Source organism: Felis catus, chromosome E2 (assembly GCF_018350175.1).
Source record: "Felis catus isolate Fca126 chromosome E2, F.catus_Fca126_mat1.0, whole genome shotgun sequence".
Taxonomy (NCBI): domain Eukaryota; kingdom Metazoa; phylum Chordata; class Mammalia; order Carnivora; family Felidae; genus Felis; species Felis catus.
In genome coordinates this window covers 40,530,930-40,556,858 of record NC_058382.1, presented here as the reverse complement: position 1 = coordinate 40,556,858, position 25,929 = coordinate 40,530,930, and the positions used below count along the sequence as shown (strand labels likewise).

At 38.2% G+C, this 25,929-nt stretch overlaps 1 long non-coding RNA gene across 1 annotated transcript in view; it reads right to left on the bottom strand.

Annotated features, from left to right (window-relative positions):
- The window catches only part of LOC123382277, a 514,364-nt gene that overhangs the window by 180,306 nt on the left and 308,129 nt on the right, over positions 1 to 25,929 (bottom strand). The gene's annotated exons all lie outside the window — the stretch shown is intronic.

Here is a 25,929-nt window from a genome sequence, read left to right as displayed (position 1 = left end):
TTCACACTGGGGGTATTAGTGAGAAAAAGAAAAGTGAACACTGGACCCTTTTCCAGGATGGATGTGTCAGAAGCAGCACATTAGGTGTAAGCGTTTACAGTGTTGTGTCCCAAGTGAAAGCATCTGGGACAGTGCCTGGCAAATAATAGGAGCTCAACAAAATTTTGTGATAGGAAGGATGAATAAAGGGAATGATACTGAAGTTTGAGAATCTGATGTGCTTGAGTATTATATCCCACAACTCACAAAGATAGTGCTGTAGACCTGGGTGCCAGATAGAATTATCATCACTGTGCACATCCAAGCAAAGACCTGCAACCACTTAAATGTGAGTGATGATGTGCACATGTCTATTTCTACAAGGTTCCTTAGTTTTTCCAAAGTCACAGACAATAGAGTGTGACTGACCTAGCAAAACAAAATTAATTAATTAAAACATTTAGAAGGGACAGTAAGTTTGACAAGGTTTCACGTACTCTTAGGATTCTTTTGCAAATAAAAATTAAAAATAATAACAAATCTTACATTGCTTACTAATTAAATAGCTAAAATTTTAACAACTAACCCCTCAAGTGGTTTTTAATGAGGTATAAGCATGTATTTAAGAATAAAAGATAGGGGTGTGGAGATGGCTTCCATGAGGTTAAGTACTACTGTTGTAAGTCAAGTGAGCACAATGGTCTAAAATGCACTGAAGCTGTCAGAAAGTAGACAGAGTGCTCACAGGTTATGTTGTGCAATCCTTTCGTACAACCTCTGACCTCGCAGAGCTGATGTGAAGGATGCGAGAGAGTCTATAGTTAGCCTCTGTTTTGTTCATTGCCCTCTTCTTCATGTTGTGCCAAGACCTCAGTTAACCCTGGACTTTCATTCTCAGGATTCTGGTGGGCAAGTCACAAGGTTTCAAATCCACTCGCAGCGGCCATGTGCTGGGCATCTACATTTGAGAGTGAAGTGCTCAGTGAGAGCAGGAGGGCCCGTGTCAGGATGAGGAAATCACGCACTTACAGGAAAAAAAAAATCAGGTATTTGTTTACTCTAACCTCATAGCCCTGACTTAGCCTAGAAATGGATGACTATAACCCCAGTGCTAGAGCTCACAAAAATAAACAATCTTAGAGTGACCTTGATTTAATCTCCATAGCCAAGTGTAGCTGGAGGACAAATCCTATGGGTATCTAAGCTATTTCTCCATCATTTTCATGAGCAATACAAATGCTAGAACCCTAATACACAACGTATGGCCTCAGCTTTTCCATGAAAACATCATGCCAGGGTATGGACAAAGGTCCATTACCTCCTTCTTGTCTCAGCTCCTTTCTCTCCTCCCCCTCCTGAGATTCTGGGATCTGCTCCTTTCGTCTCAATGCACGAGGATTTAATTTAATCCTCTTTACTAAGAGTGCACTGCAAAAAAACCATGTCTTTCTGTTGTGATATCCATTTTACATAGTATTTCTGTTCTAACCTGCCAAATCTTTCTTTTTAATTTATTCCCTAAAAGTATAATTGAGAGTTGGCTCATAAGTGATCAGACACTAGCTTTGTGAATGGTGCTAAGGGAAAAATTATGTCTGAAGTGAGGGAGAAGAGGTTTCTACTCTGCGACAGTGGCTATCCCACCCCGAGTGTTGGTTTTCATCCTCGGTACCACCCTAAATGAACTTTGACCAATGGACGGATGGTGTTCAGAGGGAACTGGCAAGAATGGAGAAAGAACTAAAAATATCCTCTTATGGAAAAATTGAGGAACTGGAGGTCAGAGAAGAAAATGAATAGCAGGACAAGAGGGTAGAATTAAGATATATAAAGAAGCATCCTGTGAAAATAAGATCTTTTAAATTTTTCAGTAATTCTAAAAGTTTGAAAATATATTTATTTCAACAAATTAAGATTACTTTGTAAAAATCAGATTCATCCTCAAATTAAAGAAAAAAAAAAACTTTAAAGGGTATAGTGAGATCCCAGTCACTAGAGGATCCACAGCAATCTTGGAAAGCATCTGAATGGAAAGTTGTAGAAGAGGAGTCAGTAAAGTAAGGGTTCCAGGCAAAGGTCAGCCAGCTGCCAGTTTTATGAGGATTCACCCCATCCACTTATTTACACATTGTCTTGTCTATGCTTTAACTTTACAAAGCAGAGCTGAGTAGTTACAACAGAGACTTTATAAAGGTCCAAACAACCTATAACACCTACTATCTGTCTCTTTAAAAAATTTGTTTTTATCTTTATTTTTGAGAGAGAGAGAGAGAGAGAGAGAGAGAGAGAGAGAGAGAGAGAGAGAGAGAGAGAGAAAGAGGGAGGGAGGGAGGAACAGAGAGAGAGGGAGACACAGAATCCAAAGGAGGCTCCAGGCTCTGAGCTGTCAGCAAAGAGCCCAACGTGGGGCTTGAACCCAACCCAGGTGCCCCACTAGTGTCTCTTTAAAGAAACATTTGTGAATCCTTGCTGTAGAAGAAACGCAGGTATGCAAACAGACCCTGAGTGGTTAAATTTTCTGACTTAGTCTTGCCAACTTTTAAAAGAGAGAAATCTCTATTTGGAAGCAATGGAGAAGAAAATGATTTAATTTCCAAAAATATTTTTGTAGAAACACACCCTTATAAATAAGTACTATAAAGGGAATTATAGTTTGATGGAGGATTTATGGATTACCTCATTAAAATAATCATGAGTGGGAGGCATTAATATTCCAAGTTTAACAGTTCATAATAGCTACTGCAAAGTCGTTTTCATGATCATCAACAAAATATTATTACCTAGCTCTTTTTGAAATACATGGAAGAATTTCAGATTTCATCTCTGTAATGTATGCCCCCAAACATATTGACAGGGGAAGCAAGTCACTGAAAGAATACAATTTTTAAGAAATAAATGATAAATCTCTGTATAATAAAGCATACTCCAATTTTTATGGACTCTTATTCATAGTCTTGGAATACGTTTGAAAGGTTCAGGCATGTTTTTACTGTACCTGAAGTGAAGTAAGTCTTTTAATTGCAAACATTATGTTCATTTCCATATGCTCATAACTTCGAAGATGGTGAATAGCAGACATTTTGCAAGATTTATTGGAGTGTTATTTCCTGTAGGCATTCATTTGGTGAGTTTTTATGTGATGAATGCATTTCTAATTGGGATTATTTACATAGGCATCTGGGACCCAGTTAGGGATGGAAGAGGGGCACAGGGAGACTGAGGTTTAGTCGATTTTACATTTGATTTAACATTTTCTAGAGTGGAGCACGGTTCACCTTGTGTCATTTCGGTCACAGTTTTGGTGTGACACAGGTAACTTTTATGGTTCCTTCCAGCTCTTAGTGTTTATAATTCCCTACCCCAACTAAATTTATCTTTATAACCCTCTAAGATATATGTTAAAGGGCAAACGAGAAGAAGATAAAGAGGTAACAGACCACTAGCTTAGACTGGAGATTTGTTGATTTCGTCAGTTGGGTTAGAATGAAAAGGAAAGTACAAGTCTACTCTAAAAAAATGAGAATTTTTTCAAATACTGGCTGAGTGCCCATCCTAGTGAGGACTAGAGAGAGAATGAAGACTATTTTTAAAAGTTCATAAATAGAGTTTTGTAGAAACTATTTTTGTACATTCATTATTTGTGCATACCCCCCACCCCTTCTAAGACTGCTGTTGAACAAATTACTTTTCAAAATCCACTGCCAGCCTGGATATCTATCTTGCCTAAAACAGATCAGCAATTTAGACTAATATAAAATCAAGAATAACAATGACAAAATGTGTCTAAGTCTTCCACAGGGTGGATAGTTCTCACTTTGGGTTCTTTGTTGGCAAATAGCTCACAGGAAAGTATCAGGAATGTCTGAGAGGAGGCACAGGAGACTGGCTGGGGAGAGGCAAGAGAGCAAGGAAACAAGGATAGAGCTTGCAGAAGCAAGAGCTCTCCATTCTGGTGAATGGGCACTGAGGAAGACCTATGATTTAGACATGACATTGTTTAACCATGGCAGAAAAGCAAGCATGTACCAGATGCCGTATGTATCAGCTCAGGAGCAGGAGGTATCTCCTGTCATGATTGTCCAACGTTTAACCCTGATGCCATCCACTTTTCCAGTGTCTATGTGTGGTCTAAACTGAAAAGCAGTAGAAAAGTACAAATTCAGGCTTGCCCGTGGATTCTTCCCTGTTGTGTGAGATTCTATGTGTTTTACCTATTGCTACAAAACAACTCCAAAACGTAGTGGCTTAAAACAGTTATTGATTATTACTCATGATGCTGAGGTTGGGGACAGTGGTTCTTCTTCATTGGCTCAGGTTCCTTGTATGGTTCATTTAGCTGGGAGCTTGTGGGGCTGGAACATTCTGCACAGTCTCTTTCCTATGTCTAGGCCCTTGGCTGTGGCTCTTGGCTGGAGACCTTAAGTTCTTCTCAATGTGGCTATCTTCCTGGTGTCTCATTATTCAGTATCTGGATCCAATACTGTTTTATGTGAAACAAAAGTTGGCACTGTTCATATATCTTATGGGCTAGTTCCAGGTCTGGAACGGTGCTTCTTCTGCCACATTCTATTAGTTCTTTACAGCCTCAGTAAATATACTCAATCATTTAATGGGAGGAGCCATAAGTTACTGCAGCCTCTGCACTATGTGCAACCTTCTTTGGAGATAATCTATCACATCCTGATTAATGAAAGTGTTCAAAAAAACCAAATTGCAACCATGGAAAACTCTTTTCAATGTCTGTGTCTTATTTAGGGAGTGGGTGAAAGATGATTCGATTCCTTCCTTCCTTCCTTCCTTCCTTCCTTCCTTCCTTCCTTCCTTCCTCCCTTGCTTCCTTTTTCTCTCCCTTCTTTCCTTCTTTCCTTCCATCACACCTCTGTCAATCCTGATGAATATAATTATCTGATTCTACCTCTTATGTTTGAAGGCCTTAATGTCCTGAATTAACCTGCTGCAAGACTTTGAATAGTTATGTCAGCATCATCTGCTATAACAGAACCTATCATTTGCAGTTATTGAACATTAACTTCTGTTGTGAAATCTAAAAAGTCACATTTAAGCTGGATTCAGGTCATAAGATATTTCAAATCCATATTTTATGGGGTTTGTGGACATCACTGTTGCTTACAGAATATAGGGAACTATAGTTATTTGTCCTATAATGCGGGAGGAAAAAAGTACCATAGGGTCATATATTTGGGAAACATTTCATTTTTCTTGGAGAGTCATAACATATATTATCATATTAAAGTTTCTGACAAGTCCTAGAGCCAAGAAACATTTATCTTTCTTTAATTCAAATTTTCCAAGGTATTTGAAGACGGAATAACAACAACAACAACAACAACAACAACAACAACAACACAACCTACCAATATCCAGGATCAGGGGAAGAAGAGTAATGCAGAGGGGTTTCAGGAAACCTGCCCTGTAGTTTCTCGGAATTCTTCAATTGGTTAAATCATAATTACAAATTCACAAAATCTCTCCATGGATTTGTTTTGTTTGTTTAATATTTTCTGCAAAATTCTATAACTGAGAATAATCCCTAGACTGCTTGGATCTAGTAACTGGGATACACATTACAATGTTGTATGAGGTGATTTCCAAGTTTTTCATTAACAGAATACTGTTTTTAGCATTTTTCTATCAACATCATGATCTGAGTTTGCTTACCAAACAAACTGCTTTTATTAACAGCTCATTTGTTTTCTTATGGTTATTAATCCAAGACATACCTTTCAATCAAAGTGCCTTGCCAACATGAGCTAACCACCAGTAACTTCATATAGTTTCAACAAATTAAAAAAAAAGAAAGGAAGTAACCTGCAAATGTATTTAAACTGCACAGTCAAGTGAGGAGTAGTTTTTGTTTGTTTTTTAACATAGAAAATAGCTCACAAAACCCAATTACTGCTGTTGAAATATCCAAGGATCTAGAGTAATGGTTCTCAACTTTGCACATTACAATCACCTGGAGAGACTTGGAAAAGATAATGCCAATGTCTGAGCCCCCATCCCACAGTATAAAAGTCTGAATCTCTGAGATAGAGACAGATTTAGACTCCATTATTATTTTTTAATGCTTATTTGAGGGGGGGGGGAGAGAGAGAGAGAGAAGCAGAGAGCGAGGGAGAGAGAGGATTTGAAGCAGGCTCTGCACTATCAGAGCAGAGTCTGAGGAAGGGCTGGAAATAAACCCACAAACCGTGAGATCATGACCTGAGACGAAGTCGGATATTTAACCGACTGAGCCACACACAAGTGTCCCTAGACTCCATTATTTTTACATGAATGCCCTCTAGACCTTTCTCATGTGCAACAAAGATTGAGATTGTCAACCCCTGGTATAACTAATCTGGTTAAATCATACAGGTAAGATACAGACTGTCATAGAGATGGAGTCACCTGTTAAGGGACAGAAAGTAAAGGCACTGCCTAATTATGAAGAAGTGCAGTCAGCGCCACTGTTCTCTTTTAAAAGAAGGGTTCTTTGGTTCTATCTATCTCCTACCTTGTTATATAATTTTTGTCACAAATTCAATCTTCCCAAAGCAATCATGTGGGATGTCAGTAGATGTTAGATTTGAGAATTTGGTTAAGAATCCAAATTACTTACTTTGGGTAAGTAATTCCTCTTAGCGACATCAAGTATTTAATTCTCTCACTCTCTATACTTTTCAGTTTATTCATTTTTATTGTAATGGAAATACCTGTGTGTAGCCTTCTGTAAGGATTAAAGCAAGTCTTTTTTTTTTAATTCTTTTTTAACGTTTATTTATTTTTGGGACAGAGAGAGACAGAGCATGAACGGGGGAGGGGCAGAGAGAGAGGGAGACACAGAATCGGAAGCAGGCTCCAGGCTCTGAGCCATCAGCCCAGAGCCCGACGCGGGGCTCGAACTCACGAACCGTGAGATCGTGACCTGAGCCGAACGCTCAACTGACTGAGCCACCCAGGCGCCCCAGGATTAAATAATAAAATACAGGTCAAAGCAACCAGTACAGTTTTGGTACAGTCAATGCTCAGTAAATGGTGGTTGATTCTGAATCATTAATTCTAGTACATCTCTTATTTTTAGAATCAGTGCCAATAATAGGGTTCAAAATTAACCAAGGACAACAGTATGTAGAAAATCTGATTTTCACTATAACCCTGAAATAGTGGCAATATATTTTGATAAATATGTAACATCACATTCTACCTACCAAATATTATCAAATAAATTCATTGATTACTTATTTCTGTGCTTTTTTTTTTCCCCATGAAAATATTTCCACCATTCAGTCTAAAAACCAAACATCTGTTCCCATGGCACTTCATAATCTTGGATTAAAAAAATAGCATTAGGGGCGCCTGGGTGGCACAGTCGGTTGGGTGTCCGACTTCAGCCAGGTCACGATCTCGCGGTCCATGAGTTCGAGCCCCGCGTCAGGCTCTGGGCTGATGGCTCAGAGCCTGGAGCCTGTTTCCAATTCTGTGTCTCCCTCTCTCTCTGCCCCTCCCCCGTTCATGCTCTGTCTCTCTCTGTCCCAAAAATAAATAAACGTTGAAAAAAAAATTAAAAAAAAATAGCATTAATGATTTTCCTTTTTACATTTAGTATGAATTTGAAGGACACAATGCTTGTTGAATATGTGCATCATCTAAAAAGGCTAATCAAACAGTTCTTTAGTGATGTATTGATACATGTAGATCTGTGATTTTTCAACTCAGTTTGTCTTTGAGTTAGTTTTTATCCTCAGTATTTGAAACATTTTCAGTGTTTGGATTCAAATCACTGTATCCTTTCTCAACTTGCCTTACTGCTTAGTAGTCCTTCCCCTCCATGATTAATTAGCTACCTATATTTACTCCTTATTTTAAAAATATTTTTGTGAATTTTACATTTAATAATTTCATCTAGTTGGAATTGCTTTGATATATATACTGACATAGAAAAACATACTGATTTTTAGCATTGCTCCTTTTTAAAAAAAAATTTAATGTTTACTTTTGAGAGAGAGAGAGACAGAGAGAGAGACAGAGAGTGAGTAGGGGAGGGGCAGAGAGAGGGAGGCATAGAATCTGAAGCAGGCTCCAGGCTCGGAGCTGTCAGTGCAGAGCTTGACACAGGGCTCAAACTCACGAGTCATGAGATCATGACCTGGGCTGAAGTCTGAAGCTTAATTGACTGAGCCACCTAGGTGCCCCAATTTTTATAATTGCTTTTTAGAAAATATTTGGAATATAAATGTAATTTTTACTCTTTTCATTATATTTATGTCATGTTATTACTAAATTTAAGTAGACTGGGACACCTGGGTGGCTCAGTCTGTTGAGTGTCCAACTCTTGGTTTTGACTTAGGTCATGATCTCATGGTTCCTGGGATTGAGCTCCATGTCTGGCTCAGTGCTGACAGCATGGAGCCTGCTTGAGATTCTCTCTCTCTCCTTCTCTCTCTATCCCTCCCCTGCTCTCTCTCTCTTTCAAAATAAATAAATACACTTTACCAAAGTATATTAACAAACATAATATAAAAACTCAGCATAGCCCACAAGGTCCCTCAAAATTCAGCCCTCTTTTCTCTGATCTGCACCACATTTTCTCCATTGTCTGTTGACTCCTAGAAAGGAGTTGACTCCTAGAAAGTCTGTTGACTTGTCCACTGCAGCGAACATTCAGCTGATCCGTGATCCCGCCACATCCTTTCATTGGCATCTTGATGCATTTACATTCACTGACACCTCCTCCTCAACTGGTAAATTTATAAAGAAGAGGAAGGGAGAATGAATAATGTCTTTCAGACATTTCCTGGATGCCTGGAAGTATTCATAATTATTCCTATGTCTCTTTATACGCACGATATTTTCGAGTGGAACATTCTCCCTATTTTCACACCAGACATGTCTAAAGTTGTGAGATGTTAGAAATCTGTTCAAAGTTATACAAGTGGCGAGTAGCCAAAATTTGGATTTTATAATGTAGATCTGTCTTAACCCAGAGCCCACCTCCTTATATTCAGTACTATTTTGCTTCTCATTTTAGCCACTCAAGTCAGTCTGCTTGCCAGCTTAGACTTCTCTAGTTATCTGTACTTCAAAAACGTATATTACGAGGCATCACTTATTTATCACGTATTATAATGTGGGTGTCAATATTTGTGCCCACTCATTTATGATTTTATGAGCTCCTTCAAGAATCATGTAGAATTAATGTTTATGCATTCAGCAGTCAGCACAGGGCTGGACACAGAGTAGATGTGATAACAAGATATGTTGGTTGAATGAAAGAATGGGTATGGATGGATGGATGAGGGATGGAAGGATGGATAGACGGATGCAATTTGGTCACAGAAAACTGTCTATATTCTCTTATTTTGCTTGCTATTAGTTATATTATACATTTCAGAATAAAATTCTATCCTAATGTGTGTATCATCCAAAATGGTTTAGAGAGGCTTTTATTTTAATTGAAGATACAGTATTACACTTATGTGAGTGATATCATACCTCTGCAAAAACAAATTCTATTCTTTTAAAATATATACTGTAGAGTTTGCATAGAAATTGTTTCCAAGCTGTAAAATTATTTACTGCTGCAGTGAAGAGAAAACAAAATCAATTTTCTTCTAAAAATTTATGAGTGGTCTAGATAGAGCGTTAGCTAATACATCTCAAGGAGATCTTTCAATAGACCCTTCCTGCTGCTGTATTTCTTTTGAACTACATTCTACACTTCCTAATCAGCTATATCCAGACATTAAAGTAAAATTTATGATAAAAATAGAAAAGCCTAAAGTCCTTGAATTCCAATGGCTCGAAAAAAAGCCTTGATGACAAAATTTTCCAACAGCTGATTTTTCCCATCAATTGTCTTATTTCAATTTTTTGTAAGTCAGAGATATAGAATTGGATTTTCCACATTATATTCTATAAAGTCTATGGCAAGGTAAGTTTCCTGCATAACTAGCATCAGAAACAAATTAAGAAAAAGAAAAAAAATATCATTATTATTTTATCATTATCAGTGTCCGGCATTTTCAGCACACTCATTTTAGTACATTTAAAATTAGGAAAAAGGAAGAAGACTTTATTTTATCATCACCAAGGCTCTAAAATTAGAAATTTATTCTGGACTACATCTTTGACACTAACAGGTGAAATATGTTGGAGCACCCTATTCCCATTTTTAAAAATTGTGAATATGGAGAATTCACCAAAAATCAATCTATCTTGCAATTAAAAATATTAAGTGATTGGACCATTTTGTCCTAGAAAAAATTAGGACAAAATTGAATTAATGGATTCAGGAAACAAACTTTCCCTCCCCAATGTGAGTGGGCATCATCCAATCCCTTGATGGCCTTAACAGAGCAACAAGTTGGAGGAAGGAAGAATTCACCCTTTCCTGCCTGAGTGCTTGAGCCAGAACATCCATCATGCCTGCTCTTGGTGTTCCTGTTTCCCAGGCCTTCATACTTAGCCTGAATTATACTACAGGCTTTTTTGGGTCTCTGGTTCATGTACAGACAAATATTGGGACTTTTTGGCCTCCATAATGATGTGATCCAGTTCCTTATAATGAATCTCTTCATATCTATCTATCTATCTATCTATCTATCTATCTATCTATCTATCATCACCCCTATTGTTTCTATACGTATATCCCCTATTGTTTCTATATCTGTGGAGAACTCTGGTTGTTGTTGTTGTTGTTATTATTATTATTATTATTATTATTGTTATTTACATTTATTTTTTAGAGACAGAGTGAGACAGAGTGGGAGCAGGGGAGGGGCAGAGAGAGAAGGAGACATGGAATCTGAAGCAGGCTCTAGGCTCTGAGCAAGCTGTCAGCACAGAGCTCGACATGGGGCTCGAACCCACAAACCATGAGATCATTATCTGAGCTTGAAGTCTGATGCTCAACCGACTGAGCAACCCAGGTGCCCTTCTAGAGAACTCTGATTAAAACAGGACTCATTCTCATGTAGAAGACCATCATATAAAACATATGAATGCTAAACTGTCCTGTTTGAAGCAAAAGTGGGGACTGGAGATCTGCCCAATCATCTCTGTCCCAAATCCAAAGTTAGAAGTCCCTCAACTCCATAGACTACAGTTTAAAACCACCAATTACCTCCTAACACTTCCTTCTAAAGCTGTGAAAATGGGGACTGAGGGAAGTTAATGGACCTGACCAAAATAAGAGACTTATCTTATGTAACAGCCAAGTCAAGCTTCTGTAGTTTAGTTTCCAATTCAAGAACTTTAAAAAATAGAGATTAAGTATTATTTTCAATGGAAACAAAGTGGAAGCATGGGGATTATACAACTGTGTAGTAAGGTTAAGAATTTTAGGAATGGAAGAGAGGTCACATTTGTTCTGACCTTCTAATTCTCAGTACAGAGAACTTCCATTAGTATGGAGAATTAAGACAGCCTCATTTTCCATTCTGCCACAAATCATAGAATAATTTAATATGCTCTAAGTCATTTGTAAGGTTATAAGAAGTTTAAAGACACACGAGTGAGGCACAGTCTTGCCCACTGCTGGCCTCAGTGCAAAGATACACATGGTAAATAGAGTCTATTTGCTCCAGCAAGCCATATTATGAAGAGAGAGGCCTCTTTTTCCTCTCACTGGGTCTTCAGGATAATATTCTGGTTTCTTCATTCTTTCATATACATGAGATGCCCCAGAATCTTTTTTTTCCCCACTTGTCTGCTTTGCTTTTGTTTTTGGTACTTGACCAAAAACAGAATGCAGATTTATTTTGGCCTCATTGTTCACTGAAGTACTATCAGCCTCTCTTTCAAAGTCCATAGGACTTTCCCCAGTGCAGGATCCAACTTTGCTGTATAAAAAGTGATTGTCTCCTGTCTCCAGCACCTGGTCCTCTCATGTTCTGCATAATTGTAGAAGATGAAAATTTATAACTGGATGAACCATGTCAAGAACTATTTACTGCCAAGACCCTGACAGTCTTGCTTCTACGTTGCTTCTGTCTCCAGGAGAGCAAGTGCCCACCATTCCCTTTTACTTCTTGCCAATTGTCTTCTTGGCATTTCACACTCTCTTTGATGTTAAAAGAAAATTTCTCTGGAGGAGGAAGATTCAAAGCAGCAGCATTTGGGAAGCCATACACACACATGCACGCTCTCTCTCACACACACACACACACACACACACACACACACACACACACATAATCAAATGATGACAAATTGGCATTCAATGTTGAGAGTGAGGTGGGTAACAGCTTGTCCAATATGCAACACATTACAGAATGTGAACTTGTGAAATAGGACCCAAGAGTGAAGGAAGTAATTAGGGATCTTCCTACTAACTTTCTGGGGGAACAGGAATATTCTAATCCTACTGTTTTCCCTTTTATTTATTATTATTATTATTATTATTATTATTATTATTATTATTATTATTATTTGCCTTTAGCCTTGAGGTGAGTAGAAAGTCCTCTCAAATTCTGGTAGTAAAATTGACAGCCTTGTCTAGTTTTCAGAAATGTGATTTCTCACCTCTGATATTGTCTTCATAGGTATTTTGGCAGAGAGATGGGAAAGATGCCATCAAGAGCTGCTTTCCAAATGCCATTTTAAACCACCATCACGACTCTCTCTTGATAAAGGATGGGCAGAAGAGAAATGTTCTATGCTCAGCTCCAGAGGATTTTATTTCCCTCTTATGTAAACCACTTCATGTCAGAGTAAGAGTTTATATAAAATTAATGTGTTATATATACCAAGCCTAAATGACTTAATTTTGGATATATAGACATTTTCAATGATTAAATATTAGTATGTAGAAATTGAAGGGCCTCTCAGGAATGACAGAGCTCCCAACCCTCCTTTATGTTTTGTCTAAAGCAGGATTTAAAGGTTTTTAATAGACTTTAGAAGGGCTAGAAATCTCCATATATACAGTCTTGCCTGCCTGATTTATTGGTGGATTTCCTGTGGAATTTTTATGCGACACTTGATTTCCCCTGTGGGGCTTGTTAACTCCTGATTGGGTAATGTAAATTTCCAGCCAAGATTAAGTACAAACAAAGCCAAAATTCATTTATTTTAATAAGGGAAATTGAGGTTATGAAGGTCTGGTGTTTCCTTTTTCAAATAAACCAGTCTGTCAGGTGATTCTTTAAAAAATATTTGGTGGGAATTAAAAAAATAAAACCCACAAATTTTATGCTCTAATTTCTGGATTATTCATTAAAATTTTCAAATGAAACTGGTTCTATGTGAAGTATTCTGTTTTCATTTTCTCCTTCCCCCCATGCGCCCCTTTTTTTGGCTGATAAGATAAACTACTATGGGGGCGATGGGAAGTATTTTTATTTTTCCTCAGGCCTCAGTAGTTACCATCTCAAATGCCTTGCTGGACTCATTCTCAACATAGACATGGCATTTCTACTGTCCTTTAGCAGATGAACATGAGTTTTCTAGCCAGAGAAAAACTAATGATATACTTGTACTGGAAACTGCATAGCCTCCTTCCATGTTTTCTCGATCATTTATGTCTACACAGAAAACAATTGCTCTAATGGAATTGAGAGACTCTCCTCAGAGTGATGATGACATGTGCCAGAAGACACATCTAGGAGAGAAACTTGATGGTAATACAAGGTTCAATGGGAATGGAGGAGGAGAAGAAGGAAGAAATGAACATTCCATGTTTCCTGACTTTAGTGAACTGATGACAGATTTACAGATGGGAAAGACATGAAGAGGAGTAGATGGTTGGTTGAAAAGTGAGAAGGTTAATAAACTAGTACTTGGATATGTTGAGTTTAGGATACCTTTGGGACATCCCAGAGGTCACACTGACATTTTGAAATATATATCAGGACTGTGGTAGACAGTCTGAGGATAGGGTTACACATTTTGGAAGAGTTTGCTGAAACATTCATTAAAAACTCTGGACACCAAGGCTGTAATGTGCATTTTACCTTGTTTTCTGCTATAATCCTTACACATGAATACCTGCATTGCTCAATATGTATTTTTGAAGCAATACATGAATAGACACATGAATCAGTGAATGAACGGAAATAATATGAAAGAGAGAAACAGTTATGTCCTGGTGAATGAAGACAATAAATAGTTTAAGTTAAGCAATCTTTCAGTACTCTATCATTACTTACTTGCTTCTAATTTTCTATACTCACTCATTCAGCAAGTTCATTGGTTTTAAGTTTCAACTCCTTAACTCTTCTGGCAATTCTGTATCAGTTAGAAATTACCACAATGAGGCTTAACAAACCACTTCAATGTTGTGTCTTAAAACTACTTACTTTTGCTTCCACGACTCCACATTGGTTTGGGTTCAGTTGGCCTAGACAGGACTCATCCGGGCTTGGCTTCAGGCTATGGACTATAGGCTGAATCTAGGTTTTGTTTTGTTTTGTTTTGTTTTCCCATGTGTCTCTCATCCTCCTTTAGAACAATAGCTAAACATGGGAGGCAAAGCCTTACTTACCAAGGACATTCCAAAACTGCTTGCATCCTGTTTCACAGTATCTTAAAAAGCTACATGACTGGATTCAAAACTAAGCGGCAGAGAAGCCCATTCCCCACATAAAATTATGGAAAGGGATAATAGCAATGCTATCTACCACATTTGCCAATATCAGTTTTATGGTCCTCTCAACATGTTAGGTCAGTGAATTGCCTACTGGATAAGTTTTCTTGAATGTACTATGTCATTCCTAAGGGGAACCACTTTCCATATACTCTTGCCAAAGGAATCCCATTACTTTATAGTTTCTGTATTTTACATGAGTCTCTGACTAGGAAGCAGAAATGGTTTATATACTTCAAACCTTTCAGAGCAATCAATCCCCAAACATTTTCAAATTTCCCTTCTCTTCAGCATCTCCTTTTCTGTCCCACTTCAGCTGTCCCCAGGGTAGTGACTCCCTCACTCTGTTTTCCTGGTACAGTCACCAAAATGAGACCCACATTCAAGTCACCCTCTACTCAAATCAGCCTACATGTTATTTCCACTTGCCCATTAAAGTGTACTTGACTCATGTCAAACATCTATCTAAATATTGGTTGACTATTTTATCAACACAGCGAATACCTGTTAAGTCATCCTAAATACCACATACACTGCCATGTACAGAGATAAAACGGTAAACAAAGACTAAAGGTCTTGTGGAGTTCATGCAGCTTTATGCTAGAGGAGTCAGAGAGAAAAGAAACATACAAATCATCTGAGAAATATCTTAGATGATGATAAGTACAATACAGGACTGAAAGGGATGGTAACAGACCAACACTGGGGGTCCCTTTTAGAATGAGTGCTGTCAAGTCTTCTCTAAAAAGGGGACATTTGAATTGAATACTTGAATGGCAAGAAAATGTCAAACACACAATGGTCGGGGGAAGAAGATTCTGGGCAGTGTGGCAGAGGGAAAATAAATGGTTGATAAATGAAACTGCAAAAAGGCAGAGCAAAGAGCACTTTGGGTTTGAGGTCAAGGAAACAAGATTTAGATTTCATTCTAAGAGTTATGGAAATACATGAAAGGCTTTAAAGATTGTGCCTTACATTAAAAAAAAAAGGTTTATTTATTTAATTTCAGAGAGAGAGAGAGAGAGAGAGAGAACCCATGTAAGCAGGAGAGGTACAGAGAGATGGGAGAGAGAGAATCCCAAGCAGACTCTGTGCTGTCAGTGCAAAATCCAACTCAGGGCTTGATCCCACAAACTGTGAGCCAAAATCAAGAGGCAGAGGCTTAAATGACTGAGCCACCTAGGCACCCTGCGTTATACTTTTTAAAAGGACACTTTGGCGATGGTTTGGAGAATTTGTTGGTCAGAGGTAGTCAAAATTGGGAGAAGAAACCAAAATGAAGTGGCCAAGGTAGCAGTGCAAGCCAAAATCATCATCACCATCACCACCACCACCACCACCACCACCACCATCATCATCGTTTTGCTTTATATTTTGCATTGTTTTGTTTTGTGAAGGGATGAAATAAAGAGTTCTTTTAAGACATGACACATCTGAATCCAAGTGGAGATGTCAAACAGTTGAATTCAAAGGTCTAGAAATCTATTAAGATATCAGGGCTATTAATGGCAATTTTAGCAATCATACAAATGTTGCATTATGGTTCATTTGAAGGTATGAAGACATTATGGATTAAGTGAGGCTCAGTAACTTGTTAAGTCATAAATATCCAGGGGAGGGTAGAACTAATTCCTAGGAAATTAACTTCTAATTAGTGCAGAGCACTTGTTTGGCCTCCTCCTGTACTTAACCCAGCTTAGGTAGTTAATATGTCCATTATAACAAAACAAAACAGATAAGGCAAAGAGCAGCTGTCCACAAAGGCTTACTAGTTCTCCTTGAGTCTGGCCATACACTACTTAACCAAATAGATCTCCCACTACTGCCCCACCCAAACTGGCCACTCTAGGCAATCAAATCTCCCTGTGACTAAGATGGCCTTTCTCACACACAGCTAAATGCTCCTACCTTTTCCTTTACTTAAAAATCCTATTTCTGTTCTTCTCAATTTCACTCTTTCTCCCATTGCACTCATTCTTCAGGATCCTGAGTATGTTCATTCATGAACCACCCCCCTCCGCTTTTTTTTTTCTAATTTCTCTTAGCCTGGGTTAATAACTCATCACATTTTATTTTTTAATAAAAATCCAACACCCCTATATTGTCTTATGTCTATTTAATTGTCCTTGCATTCTCAAGTGATTTTTCTTCCTAGCCAGACCAAAACCTCTTTGTAGGTTCTTACACCCTATTTATGAAAACATATTAATGAGAAAAAAGTAAGCTTTCAAATTAGAAAGATCAAAGTTCATGTGGCAGCTCCATGTTTTATTAGATTGGACCTTGGGGTAATTATTTACTATCTCTAAGCTCTCAATTTCTCTTCTTGTAAAGTAGTCCATATTGGTTGTATCTCATAATGATGTTGTAGATGTTGAAATGTAATATGCAAGAATTTCCCGTACAATGGAATGCATATTCCAAATTCTCAGTAAATATTAGATTCTCTTATTTTCTTCTCCTTAGTATCTACCCAAATATTGCAATCACAATAGGAACCACCACCTGCTATGTGGACAAAAGAAGAAAAAATATAATTGGTTATGAATTTCTATACTAAAGATTTTTTGTTTGTTTTTCCATTTACAATACCCCACTGTGACACACTTGATTTTCTGAAATGTCCTTCTTAATCAAAATTCTGTGTGGCCTGCAATTTTGCAAATTGAAGTGGATTAAAATTAGTTTCGTCAGAGAATTTCCTGACACCCTCAACCCCCACCTGGAAATAATTGGGAGACACCCTGGGGCATCACAGACCTGGGCTCAGGAATCACCACTCTACACTGCCTCACTTGAGTCTTTATGAGAACTAAATTGACAGCAGCAGTTCATTAGGGGAGCATGATTGAATGTGCATGCCTTGCTGATAAACTTGTAAGTACTTGGGGAACCATGAAAGATGCCTTCCTTTTTCCCAAAGAGGTTGAGCAGAAAAGGTCAAAGTGTAGGTGTGTGTGCATGCGTGTCTAGGAAAAATTAATTAGAAATAGGATGCTTAGACATCCAATTCTAATTAGAAGTTAGTCAATATCAGGACAGGCATTTAGATACCTACTTAGTACTTTTTACTTCTTCCTATCATGCAGATACCTAAAAGTAAGAAAATCACATCCCTCCTATGTGTTTAGTGCCTTTAGGGTGTACGTAATTCAACAGAAGGAGGAAATGAAAAAAGGAAGGTGGAAAGAGAGAGCGCCATGAGATGTTTACTGAATTCCCCTTCTCAGGATTGGACTGCTGGGGGTGGGCTGAAGACAGAGGCAGTTAGACCTGAATTAGACAGCTGCCCATCAGGGATCCTGAAGAAGCTATCTCCCTATGCCCCCCTGGAATGTACCATTTATTAGTGACATGTGTCTCAGAATTACCAGAATTTGTGTTGCGTACTACTGCCTTTTTTCAGGACTTGCATTTGGAAATGGATTCTCTTCTTTCTCAGCATACCAGACAAGGAAAGCACTCAGTAGAATTCTTTACATTCTTTGAGCATTTAAAGGTTATTCTATGGATATGGCCATGCTCATTAGCAAATGATCTGCACACTAATTCCTCAGCCCAAAGGGCTCACAACTAGGAGAGATCTCATTAGAAAGTCCTTTGACATTCCCCTCCTCTCTACTTTTCATCTGCTCACTACATCCTGAGGAAAGCATGTGCCCCACCAGATCTTCCTCCTTTGGCCAGCGGCCTAAACTTATGGAAGCCCTCCACAAAGGAAATGTGGGGGCGCCTGGGTGGCTCAGTCGGTTAAGCGTCTGACTTCGGCTCAGGTCATGATCTCACGGTCTGTGAGTTTGTGCCCCGCGTAGGGCTCTGTGCTGACAGCTCAGAGCCTGGTGCCCATTTCAGATTCTGTGTCTCCCTCTCTCTCTGCCCCTCCCCTGTTCATGCTCTGTCTCTCTCTGTCTCAAAAATAAATAAACGTTAAAATTTTTTTTTTTAAAAGGAAATGTGGATTTGGGGGAAGGAGCCTCCTTTCAAGCCCTTAGGGACCCTTTTCAGTGCTAATTACAGCAAATGTCTGAGGCAGGCATCAAGTCATGGAGCCAGTGATGGTGCGTCATGGGCCAAAGCTGCAGGGGCCTCCTCTCTTGTGTTTTCTAAAATATTTTTTATCTTAATGTTTTCTCTCCCCACTTCTCCATGAGGACCCTCATGCAAGTTAGAACATGAGAACACAGTATAGTTTGAAAAATGAACTCATTGTAACAAAGGCATTCAATATAACAGCTTATGTAATAATATTACTAATAGACAATATTTATGCGTTGGTAAATCATGGGAAAGCAATCTGTATTTGTAATTTGATCTTCGTGGCAATTCATGGATGTTACTGCTACTTTTTAAGTTAAAAAAAAATGGCTCATAATAATAAGTAACTTGTCCAAAGCCAGGAAGTGGGAGAGTCAGGTTCTAAATACCAAGCTGTATTATATCATAGTCTTTGCCCTTCCCACCATAAGAGGCTGCTAAAAGATAGATAGATAGATAGATGGATAAACAGATGGACATAGAAATAATTATAAATACAAGGGCATCCATCAAGTTCATTTTTTCTTTTTTAGAAACAAAACCTCATATTTTATTTCAGAATTTTGAGATGGTATTGTATTCACTCATTCCATCAGTCAGACAACAAATATTTTTTAGCATCTACTCTTTCCTGGGAATTAATTAATTACTTATATTATTTTATTGAGGTATAATTGGCATGTAATATTATATTAGTGTCAGGTATATGACATAATAATTCATATTTGTATACAGTATGAAATAATTACAATTAAGTCTAGTTACCACCTGTCATCATACAAGTTACAATTTTTTGTCTTGTGATGAGAACTTTTAAGATTTACTCTTTTAGCAACTTTCAAGTATGCACTACAGTATTATTGACTATAGTCACCATGTACATTACATCCCCCGTTATTTATTCATTTATTTTTTAATTGGAAATTTATACTTCCTGCTCCATTCACGCATTTCGCCCACCCACCCAACTCCCCTTTGTTCTTAACAAGCACGGTTCTGTTCTCTGTATCTATGAGGTTTGTTTGGTTTTGTTTGTTCATTCAATTTGTTGTAGATTCCACATATAAGTGGGATTATGTGGTATTAGTCTTTCTTATTAGTCTGACTTCTTTCCCTTAGCATAACACCCTGTGGTTTACCTATTGTTGTCACAAATGACAGGATTTCCTTTTTTATGGCTGAATAATATTCCACTGTGTATACATACCACATCCTGTTTAATCCATTCATCCACTGATGTACACTTAGGCTGTTTCCATATTTTAGCTGTTATAAATAATGCTTTGATTAATATAAGTTTGCATATATCTTTTTGAATTAGTGTTTCCATTTTCTGTGGATAAATACTTAGGAGTGGAATTGCAAGATCATAGGATAATTCCATTTTTAATTTTTTTGGAAGCTCCCTACTGTTTTCCACAGTGGCTACATAATTCACATTCCCACCAACAGGGCATGAGGGTTCCTTTTTTCTTCCATATCCTTTCCAACACTTGTTATTCCTTGTCTTTTTGATAATATCCATTGAATAGGTGTGAAGTGAAATCTCATTGTTAGTTTAGAGTTGCATTTCCCTGATGACTAATTATGTTGAGCATCTTTTCATGAGCCTGTTGGCCATCTGTATGTCTTTGAAAAAGAAAAAAAAAACACCTATTCAGAATGCCTGGTTGGCTTAGTTGGAAAAGCATGTGACTCTTAATCTTAGGGTCATGATTTTGAGCTCCATATTGGGTATAGAGATTACTCAAACAAACAAAAAAGCTTTTTAAAAAGTGAAAAAAAAAGTCTCCTCAGATACTCTGTCCATTTTTTGAATTGGATTATTTGTTTCTGTGCTATTAAATTGTGTGAATTCTTTATATATTTTAGGTATTAACCCCTTATCAGCTATAGGGTTTGCAAATATTTTCTCCCATTCAATAGGTTGCTTTTTCATTTTGTTGGTGGTTTCCTTCACTGTGTATACTGGGTTGGCTTTAAAAGATCCCTGCCATCCCAGGGGAAGATCTTACGTGCTGAAAGCCTTTCCAGAAGTCAGGGTGTGCAATTTTGGGGTTTCTTTCACTCTAGTCATTCCTACTGTGGATCAGCTCTCCTCCTGCACCTAAGGATATATCTTGTTGACAACGTTGACACCATCTCTGAATTGATTCTCATCTGATATGCAACCTTTGACAGTGATTTGTTCTTTCCTCAGTGTTCATTGCCTTTGGTTTGGTTTCCTTTTAATAAGCAAAATTTAATTAAACTTGGAGGCATTTCTTTAATTCCATTCCCCAGTGCCTTAAACTTTCTCTTCCAAATCAATTTAATCACAGAAAATGTCGAAGCTAAAATAGATCCTGGAGGGGGAAAAAGCAAAAAGCATATAGTAAGAAGATCATGTTCCAAGGTTTTGGGTGGTCTTGTGCACAGTCAGAGAGTTGACAATGTTTAAGAGGTGGGGTGTGGGTAGAACAGAATAGACTGAATGAAAAATGAACGTGTAGCTCTGTCCAAGAAGGGAGGCTTGGAGGTCAGGTCTGGAAGTTCACAGCGGATAGACTGTTCCCACCTCTTTAAACATTCCTAAGTGGCAGCCCTACTATTTGAAAAGTCAAGGTGCCTTCCCCTTTCAGGTGTCGTTTGCCAGTGAACACCCATTGGCTATTTTTGATCAATGTTGCCTTCTTGGTTTCTCCTTTCTCTTCCCAAACCAGATGGCATGCAGGTCTTGTGGCTACTGGTGCTTTTTCTCACTAACTTGAATTTTAGTGTTTGTGTGGAGACTGTGTCACACCTAATTTTGCTATAAATGTTATATGTTCATTTGGTTTTGCAACCTTCTCTGTTTTTGTGTGTGATTTGGAGAGTTTGAAACTGTTATTTTCTTCTACCCCACGATTCCCATAGGGGCTGTAAGTAGTGCAGTATTCCCTGACTTTCACTGCTGATCCAGACCATCTCCTTTCCCTACTCCGAATAACCTGTGTTCCTTTGAAACACATAAGATCAGATCATTCTACTCACTACCTTTTAATTAGCTTTCTGGTCACTTCTTCTCATTCATCAAACATTGTAATCATTAGATCCCTATATACTACTCAATTGTTCCTTATTCTTAGAAAATTCAACATCCACATCAACCATTTATTCAACACCCTAGTCTCACGAGTCTCTGACCTCATTGTTAGATTAGCCTGCTGTTTCTCACCTGAAGGTCACATTCTCATGGTCAGATCTGAGACATTACTAATAACTGCGTCATTTACAGAGTCTCTATTTCAAATACAGCACTCTCCTCTTATCACTTGCCACCTTTCTATCTCACTATTCTGTTATCCCTAATCCAGAATGCCTTTGAGGTTCTTGAAGCCTCCAATCCCATTTACCACAGTAGTTTTTCACTAAGCATGCCCTTCATGTTTTCATTCTCATCCATAAATAATTTAGAAGACATAGGCAATCTTTAGTCCACTCCCTTGAGTATACCAGTGCTGGAATATAGTAAGAACTGGATGAAGGTTAGATCCTTGTCCACCATTTTCAAAGGGAATTCCATATTCAAAGGCCTGGCATGGGAGAAGGAGGCACTTCTAGGAAAAAATAAGGATTCCTATTTTAAAGGTCAAATCCTATGAAACAAGTGTTAGGCTGGGCAAGTACACAGAGGACAGGTAATAAGAGCTCTTTCAAAGCCATGCCAAATACTTTATTTCCTTAGGCAATAAGATACCATTAAAAATTCATGAATTGGGGGTGGTATTCTGGATTGCCTTAATTTTCTAGGGCTGCTGTAACAAAACATCATAAACCAAGTGGCTTCAACAACAGACACTCATTATCTTTCTGTTCTAAAGGCTGGAAGTGTGAGATCAAGGTGTTGGCAGGACCTGCTCCCTCCGTAGGTGCTAAAGAAGGATCTGTTCAAGGACTATCTCCTAGTTTCTGACAGTTTCTTAACTTGTGGTGGCATAATTCCAATTTTCAGATGGTGTTTTCCTAGTGTGTGTATCTCTGTGTCTAAATTTCCCCTTTTTATAAGGATGCTGATCATATTGGATTAGGAACCAATCCTGCTCCTGTATGTAGCGATCTTAAGTAGTTACATCTGCAATGATCCTATTCCTAAGTAAGGTCATGTTTTGAGGTACTTGAGGGTAAGGATTTCAATATGTGAATTTTGGAGAGGAGTATTCAACCCACAGTATGGATTTCATAAACAACATTTTTGACATCATACGTGAATTCAGATGCTACTTCACCAAGTAGAGGACCCCATTTTATCTCCTATTACTGGGAAATATGTCTGCTATGGAATGAGTGAGAAAAAGCCCACAAGGCACCCTTTGCAGATTTTCTTTTTCTGCAAGTGACTTGGTTAAGAAACGGAGCAAGGCTTACAATGTAAGCACAGCCAACACTCACTTCTCCTCAAGAAGATCCACATGGCAGGAGAGGAAGATCCAGGGCAAAACACACAGATGGGAGCTGTACCTCTGTCTTTCCATGGGTGATGCTCAAAAAGGCCTCTGTTTTCATGTCTGGTAGCATTCACCAAAGTTAGTCCAAGAGAAGTCAAAGTAATTTAGATTCAATCTTCTCTCAGAAATGAAATGAACAGAAGTTTTATTAAAAGGAAATGAAGAGGAAATTGAACTTTCATATTTCATTGTGCAATTGTGATGACAAAAAACAATATTCGTGAACAGAAGTTTGAAAGATTGTTATTTATATGTCTTTTCTCCCCCCTTGTCTTCACCTACACTCTCCTTGCTCTTGTCAAAATAGGGGGCAAGGCATTTTTTTTCCCATAAGAGCTTAGTCAACAGTAATAGCACAGGTACCTAAGCTAATGTGCTCTGTATTATTTTAAACAATTTTTACATTTCCTAATAGGACAAATTTACTAAAAGTGTTTAATAGTGGAAGATGGAATAAAAGTCAAATTTTAGTTTTTGTGTCATTATTAGCTACAACTTAGATAAAAATATATTTTTGGCCTTTGTTATCTTTTCTTGGGGAAGAGCATATTAGAACATGGTTATAGTAAGTACAATCATAAAGGGATTAGAAATTGCTTTAGCAAATTTTCCTATTGAGGAATCAGAACATGTATTTTTAGGACTTCATTTCTATTTAGTAGAGTGATTCTATATAAAGATAGTATGACTGAAATAGGGCTTGCTATGACTGAATTATTTAAGAAAAAGGAGGTGTTTCTTCCCCCATCTGAGCCACTCTGGGCACTCAAATGTTGACTTTGATGGTCAGGTGAGGCTTCAAGGGGAGGAATCTGTAATAAGATCCCGAGAATTCCCTAATATAAGACTTCATGAATGTGTAATGAGTCTACGGGGAATAGCTGAAGACATATTTAGAAATGGGGACTGGAAGCTGCTTCCTCTCTATACCAAACTATCAGCCCCTTTCTCCGCAGCATTGAAATGTGTCCCGAGATCTCTTTCCTGTCCCTTTTCACTATGGGGCTGGTGATAATTCTTAACCAATGACTTTTGGTAAAGGTGCTGCATACAGAGTGGCTTCCAAAGTTCAAGGAGGAGCTGGAAGGGACACACTGGAACACAGCATCATGTTAGGATGGGATAATAAATAACTCTAGCCATGATGGATTAACTCCACAGACACTTCTTACTCATCCCACCATCCACACAGGTGAACAGGGGACTCTGCTCCATACAGTCTTTCAGGGACTAAGTCTGCATAATCTTGTAACTGTACCTGGAGTCATCACAGCAAAGGAAGAAAGATACTAGAGATCTGTACTTGGCATTTTGCTGCCATGGCTCCCAAGTGACGCACCTCAGTTTTGATCACACTGATGGGCCAGAATTAGTAACATGAAGAAAACTTAGAAATCTTGTTTAGTGAAGTGTAACATGGATCCAGGTTTTATTATTATATATCAGGTCCCATCTCACTCTCATGGCCCTCCATCTCTATAGCTTGAGCTTTATGAAGTAAAGTTCGTAATTTTGCTGGTGGCCAAATTATCTCTTACTGGTTTCCAACGCTAGGAGCGAATAAATGGAAGCTGGACCACCATGTGGGGTGAGATCAGAGGTTACAGAAAAAAAATGAGGAGGGGCCTTGGATCTGAAACAGTTACGATTTGGGAAGGTTATTCAGAAGTTAGGCTATTTCCTTGACTTTTTCAACCATAGGTTTATTACATCTTCAATTTTCTGCCCTTTTTATTATAATATTCAAATCCATAGGCTCTATATCCATAATAAGAAGATTAGGATACCAAGGTGGAAGAATAGATTTTGAGGGAAGAATCAAAGAACTAATGTTTAGAGAACTCCGACGAAGGACATTTGTGGTCTTCTAATTAATTAAAGTTGTTTCTGGTAAAGGTGCTGCCTCCAGAGTGGCTCTCCAAGTTCAAGGGGGAGCTAGAGAAGAGGAGTTGATACACATTAAAGCAGAAGAGACTGAGATCTTAAGTACAAGAGCTTCTGCCCTTGGATATGATAAATATTGAAATTGGTTAGCAGTGGGAAGAGGTGGAGGAATATACATCCCTGAGAGCAGAGATCCCGAAATTGAGAGCTAGGTGGGTCCTTACAAGTCAGCTAGTGCATCTCCTTAACTTGACTGCTGGGATGTAACCACCACAGGAATAAATTCCATTGGATCGTAATAGGTACTCCTAGAAAATAGTGTTCTGTGGATAATTACATTTAGGAGATGATGCTTAAACAAACTTAAGGAGACAGGTGAGCCACAGGCTTCGTTCAGTCTTTGATAAGATAATGCACATAGTAATTCTCCAAGAGAAGGGATATAATAAGAAGCATGGCTTCACGATTTGACTATGGTACATGATTTTCATCAAAAATAATCTCTGGGGCCAAACATGCATGTAGAAGTATTGATGTCAACAGTCATTTCTTCTTGAGAATTTGAACACTAATGCTCTTGTGAGAAAGCTGATGCTCCTAGAATCTTTTCTCCCCTTTGATTCATCACTGTCAACAAATCATCAGGTCCATGAATAATTTCCTGAGCAGTAATCTCACTCTTACAATTTATCAGCTCTTTGGTTTCTATGTCTTTGGGTTCACAATGGGAATTTTCAACCTTGAGGAAAATGCAACATTCAGTTCTTCTGCTATTGTTTGCACTGAGGTCCACCCAGTCTGTGCAGTGCATGTGAGGGGGTGTGACTGTTCTTGTTGGTGCCTATGTCATTCATTTGCAACTTGAATTCATTTATACAAGGATGGTTTGGTATTTAGGCAAATCTAAGCTGAGGATACGCATGCAAACATCCTTAAGAAAGCCTTCTGCTGTAGCCCTTGTCTTGGAAGTCTGGATGT